This window comes from Trifolium pratense, linkage group LG6 (genome assembly GCF_020283565.1).
Source record: "Trifolium pratense cultivar HEN17-A07 linkage group LG6, ARS_RC_1.1, whole genome shotgun sequence".
Taxonomy (NCBI): Eukaryota; Viridiplantae; Streptophyta; class Magnoliopsida; order Fabales; family Fabaceae; genus Trifolium; species Trifolium pratense.
The window spans coordinates 8650638-8675831 of NC_060064.1; the positions used below are offsets into that span (position 1 = coordinate 8650638).

At 33.7% G+C, this 25194-nt stretch overlaps 1 long non-coding RNA gene across 3 annotated transcripts; it reads left to right on the forward strand.

Annotated features, from left to right (window-relative positions):
• Positions 1-10433: 10433 nt before the first annotated feature.
• Positions 10434-19555, forward strand: LOC123892516. Of its 3 annotated transcripts, XR_006803205.1 has the most exons (13): positions 10440-10625; positions 12041-14755; positions 15707-15779; positions 16050-16144; positions 16951-17052; positions 17136-17201; positions 17717-17772; positions 17911-17982; positions 18257-18310; positions 18372-18420; positions 18780-18839; positions 18921-19009; positions 19089-19469. It is a non-coding gene; the product is annotated as an uncharacterized LOC123892516 (long non-coding RNA). The 3 variants fall into 3 exon arrangements; XR_006803204.1 differs by lacking the exon at positions 18257-18310; XR_006803206.1 differs by lacking the exons at positions 16050-16144; positions 18257-18310 and having other exon boundaries at positions 10434-10625; positions 19089-19555.
• Positions 19556-25194: the final 5639 nt, after the last annotated feature.

The window sequence follows — 25194 nt, forward strand, 5'->3', positions numbered from 1 at the left end:
GTGACGAGTCAATGAATATATTGAATTTACTTTTTTGTTTACTCTTGCTATTATGAACTTATATAACTTCTGGAAAATACTACTATATGCTGTATACTATAGTAGGGTCAATTATTGAACCTTCGTGGAAAATGAAAAACGCTGGATCAGAATCAAACTTTATAAAGTATATGGCAAAAATCAATTTTAAAAGGGTTTGGAGAAGAATTAGATTCTATGTCGTGCCTACCCTAAAGGCAAATCGAATAACGCAATGCAAAAGGACCACTTTTACTCCTAACTCCTACATTAAGCCAATATTTTCACAACACTTCATTTCTTTCTTTTATTTTTATTTTTTAAAAGGAATTTTATTATTAAGTAAAAGCTAATATTTACCTGTTGAGAGACATGGTTGATCATAAATCACCGGAAAGAGAAAACTCGTATCTAGAGACCGATTAATACGAGGGATTAATCCCAATGCTCACTTGTGGGGCCAGTTTAAAATTAGAGTTTTTTTCTGCATGGACTAGCAATCCAAAATTGACTCTAGGAAAAATTGAACATAACACCTTGAGAGGAGCAAACTCCAAGGTCTTAAGCCAACATCACTAGACTAACCTAAGTGGGTTCTGAAAAGAGAGATTTAAATGAAATTTGGTATTGTGAAAGGTTGGTTCCATCCAATAGTGCTTAGATGAGATGATTCAGATCTTGTTTAGTTTAATCAAGATACTGAATTCGATATTTGATTTCGGCATGTAGTAATATTAAAACTTTTAGGGAGATTTTATTATCCATTTAAGTTCCATAAAAATGGAGAGATTAATCTTTGCAATTCCGATTTAGAAAAAGAAAAAGAAATTTGGCTGATTACCAAGAATTTATAGGTAAGCGAATAATTTTCTTTCACTTTTTTTCCTTTGGAATTGCATGCCATAACATCTACAGCAATCTAATTGACATTTTAATTATCTTTTGATAATAATGTTGATACTTGTAATGAATTTTTAACACCAAACATAAACTTGTCAATAAAATAGTAAAATAAAAATTATAATGGAATTACAAGGAATAGTACAACAGTCCAACGGTCCAACCTATAATACAAAATAATGAAGCTAAAATAAAGTAAGACTTTGCCCAATGTGCACAAGTAAGTAAATTTTGACCTTGGACAATACTATATATATCTTATCATATCTTGGAATTATTTTATGTATTGATTTGTGCACTTGGTCAAAAACACAGTTTTTAAGCCATTAAGTTTGGTCTAGTGATCGAACCTACGACTTTAATTTAACATACTACTCAAACTCGTTACCATTATATTAAACCTAGTGGTTTTAATTATGTTTGTTTTAGTGCATCAAAAGACTATTTGAATCAATAGGTATGTGCTATTGGTTTTGATGGATGCTTAATAAAGAAAATAGTTTGATGGATTAATTGAAGGATTAAATTGATTAATATTTTTCGTTTAAAAGACTAAATTGTTAATTTCACAAATTTAAAATACTAAAATGATCTATCCTTACAATTTCATTGACTAAAAATTAAAATATCTACTCACTCCTTATTAAAAAAGGCTTCCTAATTATCAATTTCTTACGAAGGTTGAAAATAATTATGTGTGTATATATATTAGTATTACACATTGAAAATCTTGCTTTATCGCTATAGTAGCATCACTCAAATTAAAGATTTGAATCCGATGTGTTAATTGCAGTCTTATCTGATGAGGCCATTTAGTTGATGAGGACCAGCCAATTACAAAAGAAATGCAAAGAATTAAGCCTTTATTTTGTTGCTTTGTTTTAATATATTCCAGCATTTATATAGCTTATAATTTGCACAATCAATCAAGGCCACTGAGCATGACCATAAATATATATTCCAAGTTAATCACTGTCCCTTTTGACCATATTATTTGTTCTATATTGTAGTGTATGCCTCTTGCATAATTGCATCATAATAAAGAAAAGAAGCATATATGAATATACACTTTATTGATAAGTATAGCTAAAGGTAGGGAATTTTGATGATAAAGAGCTACACCCTTTAGTTTAAAATGGAGACATTTTTGTAAAAGAAAGCTTCTTCTACTAAAGGAGTTTTGTGTACTTTTAAGATCCTTTTCGTAACATGGATTTCTTTGATTGATATATAAATAATTTTCAAATTTCAATATTAAAATATTTAGTTAATTTTGTTTTCCTATACCTAGCTACTAACTCCTTCTTAAATATAAGCGATAGTTGGTCAATAAAATTTGATATATTTGGTCTAAATTTAAGCTACACATATCAATTTTTATTAACCAAATTATCTATATATTTAGTACTAGAAGGTTCCATACAACTTTTTTTTTTTTCATTTTGGCAACGGTTGAAAATTGTTGTTAAAACTATGAAAGATGTTGCCTAAAACAGCCACGATACATGATAAAATTAATTACTTGCTGGAAAAGTCTTGTATATATGGTCACAACTATTTGGTCACACCGGTTGAACACGCACATATTTGAGAAAGATATATATAGAAATGGTCGCGACTACCTTCTATCCTCCTTTCTTCACTGCAACCAGGGACGAACATAAGGGGCGCAAGTAGGGGCTGAGGCCCCCCCTCTTGTCATTTTTTTTTTCTTTTCATATATTTGTTCTTGATAGATACTACATAAATTGATATTTGAGAGATGTGTTAAAAGATTAGTAACGACCGTTTGGTGCAAAACATGCACCCATAACATAGTAATTGTAGCAATTTATTTTAAAATATTTTGATAATATATATTATACACTATTAAAGTCTAAATTCAATTAAGTTAGTTTTGATTATTTGCTACAAGTGAAAGATTATTTTCTTGCTATGAAGATTGTGAAAAATAGGTTGAGAAATAAGATAGAAAATAAATTTCAAACTAACTAATACGATTCAATTATCGATGAATTTTATGATATAGAGCAATGTCGTGTACAATTTAAATAAATAATATAAAATATTTTTTATTTTTTATTAAGCACATTTAAGTACTATTATAATTATTATGATTTATTTAATATTTATTATTTAATTACTCCGGCCCTCTATTTTATAGATTCCTGGATCCTTCCTGCAACCTCTCTTCTATCCTACTTTCCTTCACTGCAGTGCCTCCCTTCCAAATCCAAATATTTCCTTCCATGATTTAGAATTTTATGGTGGTGGTGCGATCAGAGTCTTCATAGCTTTTCCACATCACCTTCTCTCCTAGCAACATAAAATAAAGTAGGCGGCGACCAGTTGTCACAATAGAACTTGCACCGTGGTTCTGTGTTTTTCTTTCCCGTATTGTACACTAAACCCTAGTTTTGTTTATAAATCAAACCAAAAAATCATACCACTAAACAACCATCACATCTCTAAACCGTCATTCACCACGATCTCCTCAAACACAGTTTTTTCTAAAAAAAACCTTAACAAAAAAAAAACAACAAAGAAACAGAAGAACACAAACAAAGAACCAGAAACATAATCAAAAAAGAAGGGAGAAAGTGATTTCGCCGCCACCACCGTCAAACGTCACTGCCGCCCACCAATCTCCGGCCGCCGGAACTCGACCGGACCTTCCTCTCTTTCTCTCACACGGGCTCTCTCTCTCTCTCTCTCTCTTAAGTTTTTGTTTATGTTATTTATTATTTAACTTCAATTCTTCTATGTGTTTACTAATGTAAAATTAAATGATTTGATAAAAGACATAACTTTTAATTTTGTTTAATTTTTTTTTTTGAAAAGATTATCGAAAAATACAATTCAAACTGGTCTTTTTTTGTAATTCATCAATAACTAAAATTCTTATAGTGAACCTTTTATATATGAAAAGTTTTTGAAATTGCTAGATTATTTTTTATGAAAAGTAGGATGTATGAGTTTTTTTTTAGTTTAACCAAAGTTTTGGGTTTTATGTCTCTAACTTGGGTATACAGCGATGTTAAAATTTGTTAAGAGAATTTGTCGCTCATTTAAATTCTATAAGACCCGAAAAATTAATCTCTACAATTGCATGCAGAGTATACCCAATTTTAAAAAATAAATAGGATGTATCATGTATGACAAATGTGTGGTATAAGAATGACTGAATTATTAGGTGATGGGGTATCAAGTTGAGAATTTCTAAATTGTGGGTTACACCGTTACATTACATAAGATCTAGGTAGACTGGTAGAGTATTGGGCCGTTGACTTGTAGTAGAATTTCTTTTAACGCCTCCACTTTTTTCGCACGTCCTATTCGTTTTTATTTTTACTCCTTCTACTATTTAAGTAACGGATATTGTAAAAAATAAGAAAAATTGAGAAACTTGTTCACTGCTTGTCTAGCAAATTGGGTTCTCTACTTCAGTAGCGTATCAGTTGGTGGTCAAATTCAGAGAGTTGTGGTCATAGTCAAAGACTTTGTCAATTAGTGGTCAATTTTGATTGGCCACTTGTACAACCGGGTCCGTATAATTTGGACCAACAAATTCATTTGTCCATCTTGGACCAATTGGCTTTGTGTCTATTGATTTAATATATATATATTTATGTGAATGGTAGGGATTAAAAGTTCAGAACCTGATAGTCAAGTTATACTAGTACACATGCTTAAGTAAACTTGGTCACATGTGATTTTATTCTCTATCTTTTCCTTTTTTTGTTTGAATTGGTGGGTTGGGTCAGTACTGGGCCAAAACGTTGGTAACATAATTCTGAGAATTTTTTTCTCTACCCCAACAATTATACATCCACCTCTACATTTTGTATGAACTGCCTACTTTGTCCTTGTATATAAATAAAAACTATCATTTTTATCAATTTTCTTTATATAAGTTTTAAAAAGTTTTCCGGTATACTAATAAGAACATCATCACTATTCACTTCAATTTCACACCAATTCACTACCTATCAATTTTCCTTTCAACATAATCATCAATTTTGTCACCCAATTCACTACCTTTAGAAATTAGAATCCACATCAGAACAATCCGATTCAAATCTGGCCAAATTATAACTTCTCCTCCTTGGAAATTATCACCGCCGCATGTGGAGTAGGAACAGGTCTAGAAGCAGCGGCATCAACAAGAGCAACACGTGTTTAGCATTTGGTGTAACACGACCGAATAAAGATGAGAATGGGCGTGGAGGTTTATTGGGTTTTAGCCGAGAAATTGAAACAGGTACAGGTTGAGGGAAACTGAATGGGTTTATTGTTGTGATGCAGAGAAAAAGGAGGAGAAGGTGATGATGAAGATGAGAAAGTATCGCAGTCGTTGAGAATTTCGTTGCCGGTTCAGTGATGAGTGGTGTGGAGATCGGCGGCTTCGGTGTCGTCGGGAAGGAATGAGCGAAGGTCGAGCTCCATGGTAGGCACTTGAAGTGAATTGGTCAAATTGATTTTGATGATAGCTTTGTCTTCCAAAAAAATTTAGAAACCGATAAACTAATCATTATAGGAGCAAATGAAAATTGATGTTGAATCTGATTTTTTGAGAACGACATCAAAGCATCGCGTTTTCTCTGGTGTGGAACTGCTAATTGTCTATATGCTGTTCCTGAAAAAGCTAAGAAGTTCTTCGTTCAATTCTTAATGTTCTGCTCGGTGAAGATTGAAGAAATTATCAATTGTTCCGAGTTGAATTTTGGGAAAATTTAATATACCAGAATAGTTTTTCAGTGTTCTTGTTTTTTGTTAAAAGTTGTTCTTTCAAATTATCAAATGAGAAAAACAAAATTAGTACCAGAACACATTGGTAGAGTGGAGGGGGTGAATAGGGTTTCCGGAAAAATTAAATAAAGGGTAAAATTGGAATATCAGATTATTTGTAGGGGTGGAGGGATAAATGTAGGGGTAGAAAAAAAAATATTCCATAATTCTTATAATGAAATGTTCATTAGCTAAATTTTTTTGTCGAGTAGTCTAATGACTAAAAAAATGAAGTTTCCGTGAAGTTGATCTCAAATTTTCAACGATTTATGCGAATCATTAGACTTCATTTTTCTGTGTCCCGTTATGTCCCTTCCAACATTTATTGCAAGTTGATCTCAGATTTTCAACGGTTTATGCGATAAATATCATTGATATGGTAAGCAATATCAATATTCACATGAACTCTAATCAGTTTCAGGTAGCAGGTTAAGCAAAGAATCGAGCAAAAGTGGATGGTCGCATGCATTCCAAGTATAATTCTTAGTAATATAATCCAACTAGTCCTTATCCAACTTTTTTTTAAATCCTTACTTTTCGTTTGAATAAATTTTTCCAACTTTTTAAAAAATTATACCTTAAACTTTTTCCAACTTTCTTGAATTTTTGTTCGGAAATTATATAAAAAAACATTTAATTATATACTACCATGTCTCCATGAATTTTAAACTCAATTAGTAAGGACGTCACATTATATATGTAGGGATTAAAATTCGAACTTCAAACACTCTATTCATTTATCTTAAAAGTTAAATTTTATCTAGGCAAAATTACACTACAGGTCCTTTATCTTATTTTTTTGTAACAATTTGATCTTTATCTTTTTTTTGTAACAATTTGATCATTTATCTTTTATTTTTTGTAACACTTTGGTCCTTATCTTATTTATTTTGACCAAAGTGTTACAAATAAAAAAAATAAAGGACCAAACTGTTACAAAAAAAGGGACTAAAGTGTTACAAATAAAAAAATAAAGGACTAAAGTGTTACAAATAAAAGATCAAGGACCAAAGTGTTACAAAAAAAAGATAAAGGACCAAAGTGTTACAAAAAAAATAAGATAAAGGACCCGTAATTTTGCCTTTTATCTACTAGCTAGATTACCATTATCCTAATTCTATGCAATCCTTTTTCTCAAAAAAGAAAAACTTTCCACTCCTTTTCTCCAAATCAAAGTTGAAGGCAAACTGGAAATTCACAAACTCTTCATCTCTCCATGTCGTTAAGATTGAGCAACGTTTAAGTAATTTTGTAAGTCAATTTCATTGGTAAAGTTTTGCTCTACTTGTAATTTATAGTTTCTTCATAATGCTTCGCTGGTATCGTTCAGCAGCAGACAAAACTAAATGATTTTGTTAGTGAAGTTTGAGGTAGTTACAGTGGTGATGAGGGTTCAGATATGACGAATCATGATGGAAAAAAGCTGGGCCAAATGGTACACACATATAGGGACGGATCTAGAAATCAATCATACGGGAGGCCGAATTTTTTTTTAACAATAAATAATAGAGTTAAATATATTTTTTATCCTTATAAAATAACGAGTTTTTATGTTTAGTCATATTAAATTTTAACTTAAAATATCCTTTAAAATATTGCAGTTTGGTAAGAATAGTCTCCATTTTGAAATATTCTTACAAAAAATTGATACTTTTAGTCCTCAAAATAGTTCCTATAAAATACAAATATGGACTAAAAGTAAATTTTTTGAAGGACAAAACTTTAAAACTCATAATTTTATAAAGACTAAAAATATATTTAACTCAAAATTATTAAATAAAATCACAATAATTTATTTAAGAGGTGTCATTAACAACTATATGCATGTGGGAGGGGGGGTTGAAGCCCCTGCTTGCCCCCCCTTCAGTCCGTCCCTGCACACATATATATATGAGGAGTGCTAGGGTCACACCCTTTAACACACTCCTTTAAACACACTCCAATCACTTATCGCCACATGATCATCTTTTTTAATTATTACCTATTAACCTGTTAAGCAAGTGAGAAGTAACTTTTTCTTTTCTTTTTTTAATTAAAAAATAAAATAAAAATTAACATGTCTTCTCCGATTCTCTTATCTTCAATCTCATCTGGGATCCGTAAGTTCATCGTTTAATCAACTAAAATATCATTGCCAGGGACGGATCCAGAAACTAACCAAACGGGGGGCTGATCATTTTTTTTAATAAATATTACATAAAATTTAGTTGTAATTTATATAAATATAGATCAAATTATACCGATATAAAATTATTTTACATTGATTTATTTATCAGAATTAATTTACACTATGATTATACATATAAATTATAATCTATTATTAATAATTATTTATAAAATAACAACTTTAAATATATAGTATATACAACATTAGGGGTGGGAGGGAGGGGCCAAAGCCCACCCTTGCCACCCCTTGAATCCGTCCCTGATCATTGCCACATTAATTGTTTATCTTCCGACAAAAGATGGATACTGAGATTTTGATTCAATCACATCCCTAAATCTAAAAAAGATGGATACTTAGAAGAAGTGAGAACATTCTCCATCTTTTGGATCAAACCCAACAAAGTAACAAACCCATATTTGATTCTACAATCAATTCATATAATACCCAGCAAATTCACACAAAATCGATTCTGTTAGCATGCACGATAACAACCAGATCTCAGATAAAAAAGTATTTACAAGAAAAATAACAACAACCAGATCTCACGACAAAAAAATATTTATAAGAAAAAGCCTCGAAATCGTATCAGTTCACTCTCGCCGGAGAAAGTAGCGGCCGACGGAGCTCGTGGCAAAAACGATTTGTAGCCAGATATGATTGAAGCTTCTGGTTATGGAGATGGATAAGAGAAACATATGTAACGTTTATTTAAAAAAAATAAAAAAGAAAGAAAAATTACATCTGAAACTTGTTGTACCGGTTGATAGAGGTGGGAATAGGCTAGGCCGAGCTAGGCTTTGCCAAGCCTGAGCCTGGTCTGTCAAAAAATCGAAGGTCTGAGCCTGGCCTGTGGCCTATCATAGGCTTAAATTCTAGGCCTGAGCCTGGCCTTTTGAAAGTCTGATGTGGCCTGTTAGCCTGTTTAAAAGCCTATTTCATATGAACATATTTAAATAAATAATTATATTTATTTTGAAATATACTTATGAACTAATAAAATAATGTTCCATTTGATATTTTAGAGAATTTGACTATATATGTCATCATATTTCAATTCTAGTTTATAATAATACATTTATATATGTTAAAAACTAATGTAGATTAATAAACTTAAATTACTTAAAAAGTTAATAGATTTATAATTTAATCAAAGTATAAATTTTAATATATAAATAATAATCGTAATAAAAATATTATTCATGTTAACTTAAATAGGCCGGCCTAGTAGGCCTCAAAGGCTTTTTTAATGGCCTGCGGCCTGGCCTTTTTAGCTAAATAGGCTTATAAAAAAGCATTGGCCTGCTCTATTTAAAGAAATAGGCTGGCCTGGCCTGAGCCTATGTAGGCTAGGCCTTAAGGCCATGTAGGCCGGCCTGGCCTGTTCCCACCTCTACCGGTTGAAAGGTAAAAATTAGAAAAATAAATGATGTGGCATTTAGTGATTAGAGTGTGTTAAAGGGTGTGACCCTAGCACTCCTCATATATATATATATATATATATAGTCAGGATCCGTTGACACCAACTAGTTTGACACCAAATGTTACACCTCTCAATAACGTTTTAACCGATATAAATTTTATAAAATCCACCGTTGGATTGAAAGTTTACATCATATAGATCATTTGTGTAAAATTTCAGACAAATCCAAAATCATTTGATATGCTATTGAGACACATAAAGATTAACGGCATTTAAAAAAATACAAAAACCGTTAATTTTGATGTATCTCAATAACATATCAAATGATTTTGGATTTATTTGAAATTTTACACAAATGATCTATATGATGTAAACTTTCAATCCAACGGTGGATTTTATAAAATTTATATCGGTTAAAACGTTATTGAGAGGTGTAACATTTGGTGTCAAACTAGTTGGTGTCAACGGATCCTGACTCATATATATATATTCATCTTTTCCATTCTAAAAAATAATATTAGTACTACTATTTTTCTTTCAATAAATGAAGGGTGATTTTGGAAAGAGAATATATCTTATTGAAAACTTTAATGCAAACATTAATTTTCTTAACTCTTTGTGAAAGAGATCTTATATATTAGAATTTAGAACGAAGAGTTTAAAGAAAATAAAGATAAAATAAAAAATCCTTATAAGTTTAAAGAAAATGTACTTATAAAATGAAAATCTTACATTATCCGCCGAAGATTTTAATCAATAGAGTAAGTGTTAAAGTCTTGTGTTGGATCAAATCAAAGATAGAATTGCACCTCATGACATCCATTACCATTGACATATTAATTGGTCGAGAGAAAATATGTATTTCTTATTATTATTATTTTTTTATTATAGTAAATTTTTAAATTTTTTATTATAAAAAAAATGAAAATATAAGAATTAGTAATAAAAATTTGGATTAAGTGTGTTTTGTTCCCTATAAAAAATTATCAAATTTTAATTTTGGTCCTAAAATAAAGTGGCATTTTGGTCATATTATTTTTAAAATTTTTAAAAATTGTTTTATTATAGTTGAAGTTTTAAATTATTTTAAATTATTAAAAGAAAATAAAAAACTAAAACAAACAGCACATTAAAGCCGTCGTTTCGTTTCATTCAACAAAATTCAAAACACGCACACGCTAATTTGTGAAAAGAACAGAAAAACTCATTCTTTCTTCTTCAAGAAACAAGAAAATAACGAAACACGCAAACGCTGTGGTGTTCGGTGGGTTGTTGAAAGATCAAGAAACTGGTATGCTCGATCTATGCCGTTAATCTCTTCTGTTTGCTACGGTAATATTCAATCTTCTGCTTCATAAAATCAAAACCCTTTTCTCTATCTTTTTTTTTTTTTTTTTTTTTTATGAAAATGAGGGTATAAACCCTAAATCAAAACCCATTTTTGAACATTCAATCTTCTGCTTGATAAAAGGTATAACTTTACCCATTTTTCTCATTCTTGATCATTCAAGAACATTCAATCTTCTGCTTGAGAAAAACAAAAACAAAACAAAAAAAAACCTTAATCGTGCAAAAATGGGTTCTATGACATGGTCATGTTTAGGATTGATGATACCGATATGATATTTCAAGAACATTCAATCTTCTGCTTGAAAACACGAAATTTTAATTGAGAAAACGTATTATGTCCCAATAACTTTCAATCTTCTGCTTATTGGAAACTTGTTTCCAATATATTTGACCCGTTTGGTTTATAATCAATACCTATTGGTAATGATGATGGGTTGCCAATTTTTTCATTCGTGAGTATTCAAGAACTTTCAATCGTCTGCTTCGAAAAACAATTTTTGTAAGAGATTAAATGTCACTGAATGTGAAAGCTAGTTGTTGCTGTAATTGCTACTCAAGCAATTGTCTCTATCGGTGTCCGCTTTTCTATTAAAAGATATTATGAATTTTTATTCATAATAATGCATGAATGGATATATAATCTGCTTTGATTACCCTTAGTCCCTAAATTCAATTCTGCAACTGCAATTAAAAGTGATTTTGCATTATGAACTTAATGACCTTTGAGGAAAATGCATTACGAATGCTTTCTTGATGCCCAAAAATGCTGGATAAATTACTTAATGACTCTGGTCCCTGAATGAGAAAAGGCTAGTTATTGCCTTAATTGGTACTCAAGGAATTGTCCCTATCGGTGTCCTCTTTTCTATTAAAAAAAATTATGAATTTGTATTCATAATAATGCATGAATGGATATATATTCTGCTTTTATGACCCTTAGTCCCTGAATTCAATTCTGCAATTGCAATTAAAAGTTATTTTGCATTATGAACTCAATGACCCTTGTCCCTGAATTCAATTCTGCAATTGCAATTAAAAGTTATTTTGCATTATGAACTCAATGACCCTTGTCCCTAATGTTTCATAAGTTTTGTAAGGGATGGATCCCTCAATGACCTTTGAGGAAAATGCATTATGAATTCTCTATTCATAATGGAAAAGTTGGATGGTGGCTTTCAAAGCAAAGTAATTTTAATATGAAATTTATTCAAAATGTGGATGGATAGACTTTGTTAGGATGGCCCAAAAATGCTGGATGATGCCAATGTGAAAGCATTATTAGCTTTAATGCTGGATCCTTACTTCTCAACATATATAGTGCGTGAATCTAACTACTAGTCTATAGAAAAAATAAACAAAATTTATATTTGTAAATTAACTGATATATGCAATTACAGGACTGCAAAAGAGCAATCTCTCGTCACATTTGCGATTGCCACAGAAGAGACCGAATATGCTCATGTCTCAGAATGCCCTGTCTTTGTTATATCTGGTTCTTACGAGGGTATCTCAGCGAAGGACATGTGGCATGAAATTATACAGGTTATGGACCTTTAAGATCTTACTTTTATGAAATATATATGTTGAGTTATTCATTCTTCCTTCCTTCCTCTCCCAGATAAGCTTTTATTGTGTTCTAATAAATAAGCATTCTATAACACAAGTACTTAGAATTTTGTCTCTGTCATTTTCCTTTTGTTTTGTGTGTCTGACACTCTTCTTATCATGAACATTATCAGTACTTGAGTCTCCTTGAACATCACTCTTTCATTATATTTTAAGATTAAAAGTCAAATTAGAGCAACTTTCTATCCCAAATTTGAAAATGAAAAGTCAGATCAAGAGGTATATGATTCATGTCTCAGTTTTTTCTGCTGGATAAATTACTTAATGACTCTAGTCTCTGAATGTGAAAAAGCTAGTTGTTGCCTTATAATTACCACTCGAGCAATTATCTCTATCGGTGTCCTCTTTTCTACTAAAAAAATATGAATTTTTATTCATAATAATGGATGAATGGATATATATATTCTGCTTGGATGACCCTTAGTCCCTAAGTTCAATTCTGCAACTGCAATTAAAAGTGGTTTTGCATTATGAGCTCATTGACCCTTGACCCTAATGTTTCATAAGTTTTGTAAGGGATGAATGCTTCAATGACCTTTGAGGAAAATGCATTATGAATGCTTACTTGATGCCCGGAAAATGCTGGATAAATTACTTAATGACTCTAGTCCCTGAATGTGAAAAAGCTAGTTGTTGCCTTATAATTGCTACTCAAACAATTGTCTCTATTGGTGTCCTCTTTTCTATTAAAAAAATATGAATTTTTATTCATAATAATGCATGAAGGGATATGTATTCTGCTTTGATGACCCTTAGTCCCTAAGTTCAATTCTCCAACTGCACAATTAAAAGTGATTTTGCATTATGAGCTTAATGACCCTTGTCCCTAATGTTTCATAAGTTTTGTAAGGGATGAATGCTTCAATGACCTTTGAGGAAAATGCACTATGAATTCTTTATTCATAATGGAAACGTTGGATGGTGGCTTTCAAAGCAAAGCAATTTTAATGTGAATTCTTTATTCAAAATGTGGATGGATAGACTTTGTTCCATGATTTTTGTAAGGGTGGCCCAAAAATGCTGGATGATGCCTTAATTTGAAAGCTGGTTGTTGACCCTAGTCCTTAAATGCTATTATCTATTGTGCTTTGATGGACCCTTAGTCCCTAAATGCAATTTTGCAACTACAATATGAAGTGATTTTTCAAAGCAAAAGAAAGTGTTTCCTTGTATTTGATTGGCCCACTGATAAAGGTTTCAAAGGAATTCTCTAAGGAAGAAACGAATCAACTGAAGCAAAGTACAAAGAAACCAACTCTTTGGAGTCCTCTATGATACTTATACTGTATTGCATCTCTTACACTGATCATCTGTATTATTAAAATGCAGAACCTGATACAGCATTGAAAATAGTTCGTCGCCAGGTTTCACCTGTTATACCCCATAATTACAAGGAGAGTAGCTATCTTGTATCAGATTTTACTTTTACGGTAGGAAAAGCTCACTTAAATATAAATTTAAGTTACGGTTTTATATATAAAGTTTTCACATGAGCTGTAAGTGCTATGTTTTTTTAGTGGCTGTTATAGTGTTACAGTTAAAGTGTGTTAGTTTTAAATACTTGTTTTTTGTTGAGGAATTGAGTGCAAACTATTTGATGTGTGCATTCAGAATTCTGTTGGAGGACATTCTGAATTTACCGGTCAGCACTTCAACCCAAAGATGAAGTAAGAAAATTATCAGCTGGCTACTTTACCTCATCCCCACAGCTTGCCTGTACTTTATTCTAAAATTCATGATACATATCACATTATGCCAGAATGGCTGATGGGGTGCATAAATTCTACATCACAAGTTTGCATAAGCTGTTTTCTTTAGCCTAAATCCTAATATCCTACTACATAATCTTTACTGCCAAATTTCTCATTGATGGATTAGATTAGTTTCATAAACATGGACTTGTTTGGATTGACTTATTTGAGCTTATCTACTAACATAAGTTTTGTGCAGCTGTTAATTTGGGAGAACTTACGAAAGCAACTTAGGACAATTTGTATAAGTTTTTTTCACAAGCTCTCCAATATAGCTTATAAAAATAGTCTGTAGCATATATGAAAATAATTTATCTTTGTTTTATCTTTTGCTATAAAAATAGCTTATGTAAGCTTATATATAAGCTCTTATTATGATTGGCGTTTGTGCTATAAGTTATATATAAGCTCAATGGGCATCTGCAAATTTTATATGTTTTGCAATTCAATAAGGCATGAGATGATGGGCAGATGCACAGGGAATTTGCAATGAAGGCAGCTGTCCACCCCAAAGTTGCAATTGTGATCCTGTAATCATTACCTTCATTACGAGTTGTCGCGATTTTTCTACATTTCATGATGCTTTTCTTCATCTTGGTTTTCCTCAGTTTAGCTCGCCAGTGTGCCCAACTTTGGTTGAAGACTAGGGAAATGCTTGGCTTCCTCCTTGGTTTCATCTCAGAACCTGATCAGTCTGTAGTGCCAAAGGATGTTTTGAAGGCTGCATGTGAGAAGGTTAGTTTGCATAAATAGGTCACCACCGGTCACGCAATCACCTTATCTTGCGTAAATCTTTGGTTCTGCTAATATTTTGGAAACACTAATGCTGATCAGATAAACAATTTTATCTCAATTTTATCTTGATTCATTCATTGATCTTTCATTTTTGGGTTACATGTCAGCGATATAGATATAAATGTTTGGCCCTTTATCTTTAGTTTAAGTTTATAGGGAAGTTGATACTGGTCCTTGGCATGCTATTAGAGCCTTTATGATGATATGGTTTGGAGTTCACTCCTTGCATGCACTCTTTCTAATCAAACTTACGCACAAAATTAGTGAGGTTTATTTCCATCAGATATTGAAAAAATCTTTGGGATTTCACCTAATAACTTAAGATTTGAATCAATACTGTGAATAAAAACATATTTATTACAAAATTCCGCTTCAATAAAAAATGCAGTTTTTTGTGGCTTGTTTCTGGCGATGTCCAAGTCATGGCTGCCTGATTGGAAACTATTGGTGTGATATCAATGGAGATTTGCTTAGAATATTGAGTAGGCATTGGACTTATTGGATATCAAAAGCAGCACATTATCAATATATGAAACATGATTTTACTTTGAGTGTCTTCAGTTGGAGTAATCAAGCAATATAAATTATAAAGCTATCTTAAATATAACTCTGAAATATATGTCGGGAATCATAAAGTTAAAATAATGAATTCATTCACATTTACAATAGCAATATTGTAAGTATTTCTAGGTATCCGCGCTTTAAAGAAACACTGTTATCCTGTATTTCATGTTACAATTACTGGATTTGCTTATTAATTCAAAACAAACTTACAGATATGGTAGGGGTTAAATCATATTAATTTTTAGCTTGAGTACACATTTTATTATTGATTATTGTTTGACTTTATCTATAAAGTAAAATTCTAGCTTTGCTTTGTTTTGGTTTCAGGTTCATGATCATTGTTCTTGCAATTGGAACTGAAGAGTTGCCACCTCAAGATGTTGTTGATGCAAGCAAACAAGTATAACTCATTTTCATCTGATTAAAATCTTGATATTTTTACCTACAATATATCAATATTGGAGCTTCATCTCTTCCATTTGCAAATAAACTTTTACCTTTTTCGTATTTCTGTTTTGAATTTCAAGCATTTTCATTTCATTTTCTTTTTGAAACTGTTGTCATCACATTCATTATACATTCACTATCAGCCCTCATTATGTTTTTTTATTAAAATATTATTATCCTCTATCATTGTTCAATATTGATGATACTCTGTTGGTTATTATAGCTGAAAGATTTAATATTGCAATTACTGGAACGACATTGGTTAAAACTTAAAAGCATGGTGAAGTGCGGATTTTGGGCACCGCAGGGAGACTAGTGGTGCGGGAATTCACTTTTTGAGCACAATTCTTATTTATAGATGCTTTTCACAAGACGACATCATTTTAACTTTTTTTTTTTTTTAAAAAAATCTGAAATAAAACAACGACGTCGTAGGAATAGGAAAAGTTTTTGTTTTCCATCTGATTTTTATTTGGTTTGAATTATAAATTTTATTTTATTTTGACTTGTGATATTTTATCTTTTTAATGTGTGAAATTATGAAATATTGAGCAATTATTCATATATTTTTTATTTATATATTAATTAAAATATATATTTAATTAAAAATGGTTCGACCCCAATTGAACCCGGTCCGACCAATTGAACCTTGAACCGGTAAGCTCGCCGGTTTGATGACCGGCCGGTTCTAACAACCTTGCTTTTTATAGTAAACGCTATAGTATACTAGTATATAGTTATATACTCTGATATGATAAATTTAGAATTAGATTAGTGTTTAGTTTTTCTTGCAAATCCCTATTCCAACTTCCAAGTGCTAACTCATCGCCCATTTGATGAAGGCTCCACTTCCACAAATTCATTTGGAACACCAATGTTCCTTCTATTGTCACAAATAACTAGTTAAAGAAACACATACTTCAATATCCTTGATTCTCACCCTATTTGTACCAACTCTCTTTAAGTTCCTACTTAGGATTAGTAGATAGAATCATAAGTTCTATAATTGAAAAAAATACACATTGCAATTCATATACTGTAAAAGTTTCAAGTTTTAGAAACACTCGCACAAGAAATGATAGTAATTGTATATTTGTATCTGTTCCCTGCTATGAAATCCACAGGTTTCTGTTGAAAATCTTATCACGAAACAAACAGAACAAGAGGTTGAGGTTCGAGGTCCTCCTGTTTCAAAAGCATTTGATCAGGAAGGAAATCAAACAAAGGTTTCATTGTGGTTTAGAATTTTCTTATTATATCCTGAATTGTGATTCAAGAATGCTGCCTTAATTTAGCTTTCTTATGTCAGGCTGCTGTGGGTTTTTCTCGTAAATATATTATGTTCCACTGGACTTAGTATACAGAAAGGTTGATGGTTAGTATCCAAAACCAAATTGTTTCATGGGTTTGGATGTGTTTATTTTTTACCCTACTCATCAAATCAAACAATTATTTTTTTATTGTTGGTTTTCATTGTACACTAACAACACAAGAAGAGTTGAGTAAATAACTAAGGTAAAATCCTGAAATGTCACTTCCAATGCAACTGGTTACAAGGAAAATACTCATCAGACCATATTTCATCTTATATAAGATTTTTTTGTCTTCCTGTTTTATACTTTTTCTACCTAATTCAGAATTCTTTATTGAAGAAAACATGGATGAGTTGTATTACCAACCACTAGTTGATCCTGCAGAATTTTTTTTACCTTACGAGTTGCTGATTTGTAAAATGTGAACTCATTGCTTTTAGAAATTGTTCAGCTTTTAACTTGAGCTTTAAAACTGTAATTCAATTTGTGTAACTCGTCAATTTTCACGTGAATATGCTGCTATACCACAAGCCAACTCAATATAATAGGTACTTTAATGTGATTTCTTGATTTGCAGGGAAAACAGAATATGTATACGCTTGTATAAAAGAGTCTTCAAGACATGCTTTGGAGGTTTCTATTCTTTATTTTTGAAATCTAGCCATTTTAAGCTTGTTTTTATGTTCTTGGTAGTGTTATTTGGAAAAAAATAAGCACCATATTCTGGTGTGGTATTTATTTCTTAAAGGTAATTTTTTCTACTCTTGTCAGGTTTGATCTTAAGATTTGCCTGCTACTATTGCTAAAATTTCATTTCCAAAGACAATGCGTTGGAATTCACAGGTATGTTAGCTTTTTAGGTGTGTACTGTGGTTCTGCACGCAACTTGGCTCTATCTTCAGAGATGTCACAAAACAACAAAAGACAGATAGCATGTTATGAACCAACTCTCTCAAAAGTTTTGGTGAAAACTCATGAATGGTTTTTATAACGTGCTCCCTTAAGTAACAAAACACATGGATACTAGACATAGTTTTGAAATTTACTTTATTTTTTTAATTTACAAGAATGAGAGCAACAACGATTTTAACATGTTTTCATACTTTAATATATATAGGTGATGTTTAGCAGGCCTATCCGTTGGATTTTGGCCTTGCATGGAGATGTTGTGGTAATACCTGGATTGTCCATATTAAACCAAATTAAATAACATTTGATTTTATATTATGCAGTGAAAATTCGTCTTGCGGCCTTCGTAATACTACTTCAGCTGTTGTCCAGGTGCATGCCTAAATGATTTTAATCAATTGATTGTATGCTTTTAATTTAATTTTAGTTGGCTACTTGGCTACATGGATTAATTGATGAAATTCACTATTAAAAATTACTCCATAACACTAATGGGTGTAATTGTGTAAGCATTAGCAATTCTTACATTACATCCGGTATCAACGAGTCCAATCTCGTATTCGTGTGCATGTGTAATAGCTGCCATATTCTTTGTTTTATTCTCGACTGTGTTCTTTCTTTTTTCTTTCTTAAGGAATGCATCTCTTCCTCTCCTAACTCTTTGTTATCATCTTTGGTTTTCCTTATTGAGTTTTTTCTTGAATATAAAAAACTGCATACTTCATCTGCAGATAGAAAACGCAGAATCTTATCCAGCTGCAATGAGAAAGGCTGGAGTCAATGTTGTTGAGGTATGTGTAGATAAGTTTGTCAATATAACAGTTTACAATTCATAGATTTTTAAAATATGACTAGATTGGTACTATTGGCAGGACCATAAGAAAAAATTGTAGAGCAATGTAATACATTAGCCGAAAGTGTAAATGGCCAAATTCTGATTCCGAAAGGTTTGCTTGACGAGGTGAGTTTTGGATGTTACCTTTGCTCAATATTATTGCATATTTGCTCTTCTTACAATTTTCATTTGCATTTGATTTTAGGTTGTAAATCTTGTGAGGCACCTATTCCAGTGCTTGGAAAGTTTAAAGAAACCTTCTTAGATCTTCCAAAGGATCTTTTGACTATGGTGAGCACTTCAGTTTAAAGTGTGCCTTTCCATGTTGATTATTATACTAGTACTTCCCAGGGACTACGCGCAGAGGCAAAACAGAGAGAGGCTTGCGCTTTTGTACATGTAATTGGTGCTAATCCTATTAAGAACAGCAGTTATTTGTTCGGATGACAATAGGGTATGGCTTATGGGTAAGGTACTATAGTACCCATCCCCATATCCGCGGATAGAAAAAAATACCCATCCCCATACCCACGTGGGTTACAACTTTTGCCTCCGTCCCCATACCCTATGGGTACCTAAGTACCCATACCCGTACCCGTTACCCGCATTTTTACTAAAAATAAATTGATCAATTATAAAATATCATATGATTTTAACAAAATTAAAAAAAAATTCAAAGATTTTAATATTGACTAATGAAAATTATAAACAAAATTATTACTAACCTTATGTTAACGTATTCACATTATTTTTGTATAATTATGTTATAAATAAATGTTTTTATTAAATATATGTAATAGTTTAATAGTGTTGTATTATTTTAAATTGATTTACATATATTATTATATGATAATATAAATAAAATAAATATATATTATGTGGGTATGGGGCGGGGTGTGTACTAAGGTACCCGCAGTGGCGGAGCCAGGAAAAAATATTCGGATGGGCCAACAAAAAATTATAATATATAAATTAAACACAAAAGTTATATTGCATATAAGAATTTAAGTTATAATAATTGTACAAAATTGACGATGAATATGTTTTATTATATTATATTATATGTATACTAAAAGGATAGTGATTTTTCTTAATCGAAAACAATTGTGATTTTTCTGGAAAAAATAGAAATTGTTAATGTTTTATTAATAAAAAATTGTGTTTTTTTTTTGTATAGTAAAAAATTGTGTTTTTTTTTTTGAGCCAAACAAACTTACTGCATTTCATTAATTATCAAAAGTTCAATACATGAAGGAATAATCTCAAATCTATGGAAACTAGTCCAGGAATTGGCCGCCCTAGCTAAATTGTGAGCAACCGAATTCACTTGTCTCCTAATAAACTTAACTTCAAAGTTTACACATGATAACATAACAAGAATAATTTCATTAACGATTGAGAGAAACTCTGAATTGCCTCGCCGTTTGGTACGAATAGCATCAACCAACACTTGAGAGTCACTTTCAAACTGGACGCTTTCAAAACCTCTACTCTTAGCTTCATTCATAGCTTGCAAAAGTGCCCATGCTTCACCCTCCTCTGTTGATAAAGTCAGTTGCTGCCACTGCGTAATTCCAGCCATAAACTCACCAGAATTATTACGAAAACAAGCACCCATCGCGGTCCTACCTGCACCGACAAAAAATGCTGCATCTACATTGCACTTTAACCAACCTATCTGAGGCTTTTCCCACCGACTGGTGCTGACAGGCGGATCAACCTGATCATCGTTACTTCGCAACTTATGGACGGCAATCCACTCGTTCCACTGATCAAACGCAGCCCGACCAATTTGGATTGGGCTTCTAAGACCATCGTTCCAAATTTTATCATTCCGGTTCTGCCATATACTCCATAACAGCATAGCTACTCTACCTATAGTAGCGTAATCCTCATTCCGACACACGACAAACACTCTATCTGCCGCACTACCTTGCTGACAAGCTGCGGAACCCAAGACAGATGACAGTCCAGCTGCTTGCCAACTGGATTGAGCAGAAGCGCAGGTGAAAAAAGCGTGTACATCATCTTCTACCTCATCTTCACATAATGGACAGTGAACATCACAATCAACATGACGTTCTAGTAACCGACGCCTCGTTGGAATACATCCCCTACATAATCGCCAAAGAAGATGACGCGCTTTATGTGGAGCATGCGCTTTCCATATTTCTTTCCAATTACCTTTCACATGGTATTTATCATTACGGAAAATACACTTCATAGCAAGCTTGTACCCGGATTTGACAGAGTAACACCCATTTCGTTCCTCCTCCCAAACCATTTTATCCACATAAACTGACCCAATAAGAGGTGTCGCAATAATCCTCTCTGCCACCTGGACTGGGAATAACATGCGAATTTTAGACACGTTCCAAGCTTTATAATTATCTACCATCAGGTCCCTAACAAATAAGTTATACATTCCTTCAGGTTGAGGCGAAGGAATCCAGCGTTCTCCATTCCCACGTAACCAAGGATCCGACATGACGTTTATCTTGTCACCACCACCAATCCTCCACCTACACCCAAGTAACAAAACCTGTCTAGTTTTCCAGATACTACGCCATGCAAAGCTAGGATTATAGCCCAGGGACGCCTCCAACAAAGTAGATCGTGGAAAATACCTTGCTTTAATAAGTCTAGCCACCAATGTATCTGGATTTTGTAAAATTTTCCATGCTTGTTTTGCTACCATAGCCATATTAAAGGCTTCAAAATTCCGAAAACCCAAACCCCCTTTATCTTTGGGGCAAGCAAGTCTCTCCCATGCTAGCCAATGAATACCTTTACTATTACCATTGCCACCTCCCCACCAAAAGGCATTTATCATTTTTTCAATATCATCGATAAAAGAAGAAGGGAGGATAAACATACTCATAACATATGCTGGGATGGCTTGAAGCACTGACTTTATCATAATTTCTTTTCCAGCTTTCGATAAGGCTCGTCCTCTCCATGAATTTATCCTCTTCCAGATACGATCTTTAATATAGGAAAAAATTGCCTTCTTACTTCTACCTACCATAGACGGTAGGCCGAGATAAATACCTGTGCCCAACACATGTCGCACACCAAGTATACCGGCTAAATCTGCTTGAGCCGCCTGTGACATATTGCGACTAATGAACACTTCAGACTTAGACAGGTTAATTTCCTGACCCGAGGCCTGTTCATAAGTTTGTAGAATACTTAAAAGTTGGGTCACCTCAGCAACATTAGCTCTGCAGAATAAGAAACAATCATCTGCAAACAAGAGATGAGACACTTCAGGGGCGCCTCGACAGATTCGCACACCATGAATGTCTCCTCTACTAACAGCTTGGTGTATTAGAGCGGTCAGTCCTTCCGCCACAAGAATAAATAAATAAGGGGACAATGGATCTCCCTGCCGTAAACCTCTTCCTGGAGTAATAGGACCAACTTTGTCAAAATTCATAAGCACTGAATAGTTAACAGAACTCACACACATCATCATCCATTGTATCCACTTCTCTCCAAACCCCATTTTGACTAACATACCACGAAGGAAACCCCAATCCACCTTGTCATAAGCCTTACTAATATCAATTTTTAATGCTAACTCACCTCTATATCCTCTAGTCTTTCTCTTCATAGCATGTATAACTTCAATAGCAATAAGGGCATTATCAAGGATCGACCTACCCTCGACAAAAGCTGACTGCTCCTGGGAAACACATTTATCCAGACAATGCTTCAACCTATTAGCAAGCACTTTAGAGACTATCTTGTAGAGGACATTACAGAGAGAAATAGGTCTCAAGTCTTTCATCGAAGTAGGATTATCACATTTAGGGATGAGACAAATATTAGTTTCATTAATGCTAGAAGGGAAATACCCCCTATCTAACCAGGAAGATGCGGCTACAAAAATATCATCTCCGCAATGTTCCCAGAACCTTTGGTAGAAAGCTGGGTTGAAACCATCAGGACCTGGTGATTTATCCGGGTGCATCTGAAATAAAGCTTGTTGTAATTCAATTTTAGTCAGGGGTGCCATAAGTGAATGATTATCCTCCTCAGTCACCCTTTGCTGGATAAGATTAAGCACAGGTTCATGAATACCACTTATATTTCTGAAGAGAGCATTAAAATAATTCTTAGCTACCCCGCACAAATCCTCTTGAGTATGAACTATAGTACCTGCGTCATCCATAAGATTGGTAATCTTTTTTTTCTTACTACGAGCTGAAGCGGACATATGGAAAAATCGAGTATTCAAGTCACCCTCTTGAAGCCAATGCATCTTGGCTCGCTGCTTCCAGTACCCCTCCTCCTGAACCAGTAAAGTAGCATGCTTATTAGAGCATTCCTGAAACCTCCTACTCTCTACCTCCCCCTGATTATCCCTCAACGCCTCCATCTCACGGACACATTCTTCAATCTCCTGTTTAAACTTCACTCTTTTCCCTTTGCCCCACCTTTGTAACTTGTTAGCACACCGAGTAACACGATCAACTATCGCAACATTGTCATTCGCACCCCAACCATCAATCACCGTCTCTTCCAAATCCGGTTCCTTCAGCCATTTATTCTCAAACCGAAAGGAGCCATTGAAGCGGACTGTTATAGTAGGAGAGCATTGAAGTAAAATTGGACTGTGATCTGAATGTGAGGCCAAGAGGTTAGATAGTCTTACGTCAGGAAAGAGATGCAGCCAACTCGTACTAGCCATAGCTCTATCCAACCGCTCTTCAATAACATGAGGTGTACCTCGACTTTTAATCCAAGTAAATGGGTGTCCTGCAAGAGGAATATCGATTAAATTACAGTCAGCGATGGCTTGTCTGAATCCCATACACAACCAATTGGGATGTGGGTGAATGCCCTTTTTATCCTCCTGTGAAAGTAGATCATTAAAGTCACCAATTATACACCAAGGTACAGGGGACACATTAACTAACTCTCGCAAAAGATTCCATGCATGTCGCCGTCTACTACGCTCCGGATATCCATAATAACATGTTAACCTCCACTCCCCCTTCTGCTCATCCTCTACTAGCATATTAATAAAATTTCTCGAATAGTTTAAGACGCTACATTTACTATTATCCTTCCAGAACACCGCCAGACCTCCACTCTGCCCCTCCACATCAATAGCCAGACAAGAATCGTAACCTAACGTGACCCGAATAGGTTCAAGGTGTCTAGCATGAGATAATGTTTCAGACAAGAATAAAATATCCGGCTTATGTTCTCGGGCAAGCTTCCGCAAATTAGGAATTGCACTCGGGCCGCCCAAGCCCCGGCAATTCCAACTAAGAATATTCATGAGTCCCGGCAGTCCTGGGAACTGCCAGGACCTGCCGATAAAAAATGCTGGTTAAGATGCTCATCTGTCGCTGCTGGAGTTATGCCTTCAGCACGTCTGCGCTTTTTCTCCATATGAGTTTCCATCTGCTCAGGGTGAACCCCTGCAGTTAACAATGGGGTAATTTGTCTACTTTCTCTCAGATTGGATCCAGCCGAGAGGGCTAAACGCGGTGTATCCACAGTCCTAGTAACACCCGGTTCATTGGGACCAACTGAATTTCGTCTGTTAGCTACCATTGACGGGGTAGATAAGATGTCATTGTTGTCCTGGAGCACCACAGAATTAACCCCTGGTTCACTTTCCCTTTCTGTAGCATGTGCACTTGGGCGTTCTGAATGAGACTGGGAAGAATGCGAAGGATTCGGTGCACTTCCCCTTGACTGGCTTCCAGTAAACGTATCAGCTCTACCTCTCCCTTCCTCATGCAACCATCGCGAGTCCATACGACCACCAGGACGGCGGACATCTGCTCTAATTTCGCTAGACCAACTTCGCCTCCCATCATCCCTCTCCATGGCATATCTAACATCACATTTATCTTCGGAGTGGCCAAGGATACCACACACAAAGCAAAAGAGTCCGAGTTTTTCATATTTGAATTTTACAACACCTCCCTCACCACCATTCACAGCAATCTTCTTCTCGATTTTTAATGGTTTTCTAACATCTACCCGAACCTTCACCCTCATATACTGTCTCCAGAAGCTCGTATTATTATTTTTATCATACTCCAAAAATTCTCCAATATAGTTTGCCAACCCTTTCCCTACCTTCTCAATCATCATGCCTACTGGAACGTTATGAATTTGCACCCAAAAGTTGACATGAAATAGTGGAATATCATATAGTGAAACTCCCACCTTCAGCCTTTCAACAATCAGTGTGAAGTTGTCAAAAGTCCAAGGCCCACCCTTGATTACGCTTCAATATCCAATGGATGAAAGAAATTCAAGACTTCAAGACCGACCTACTAAGC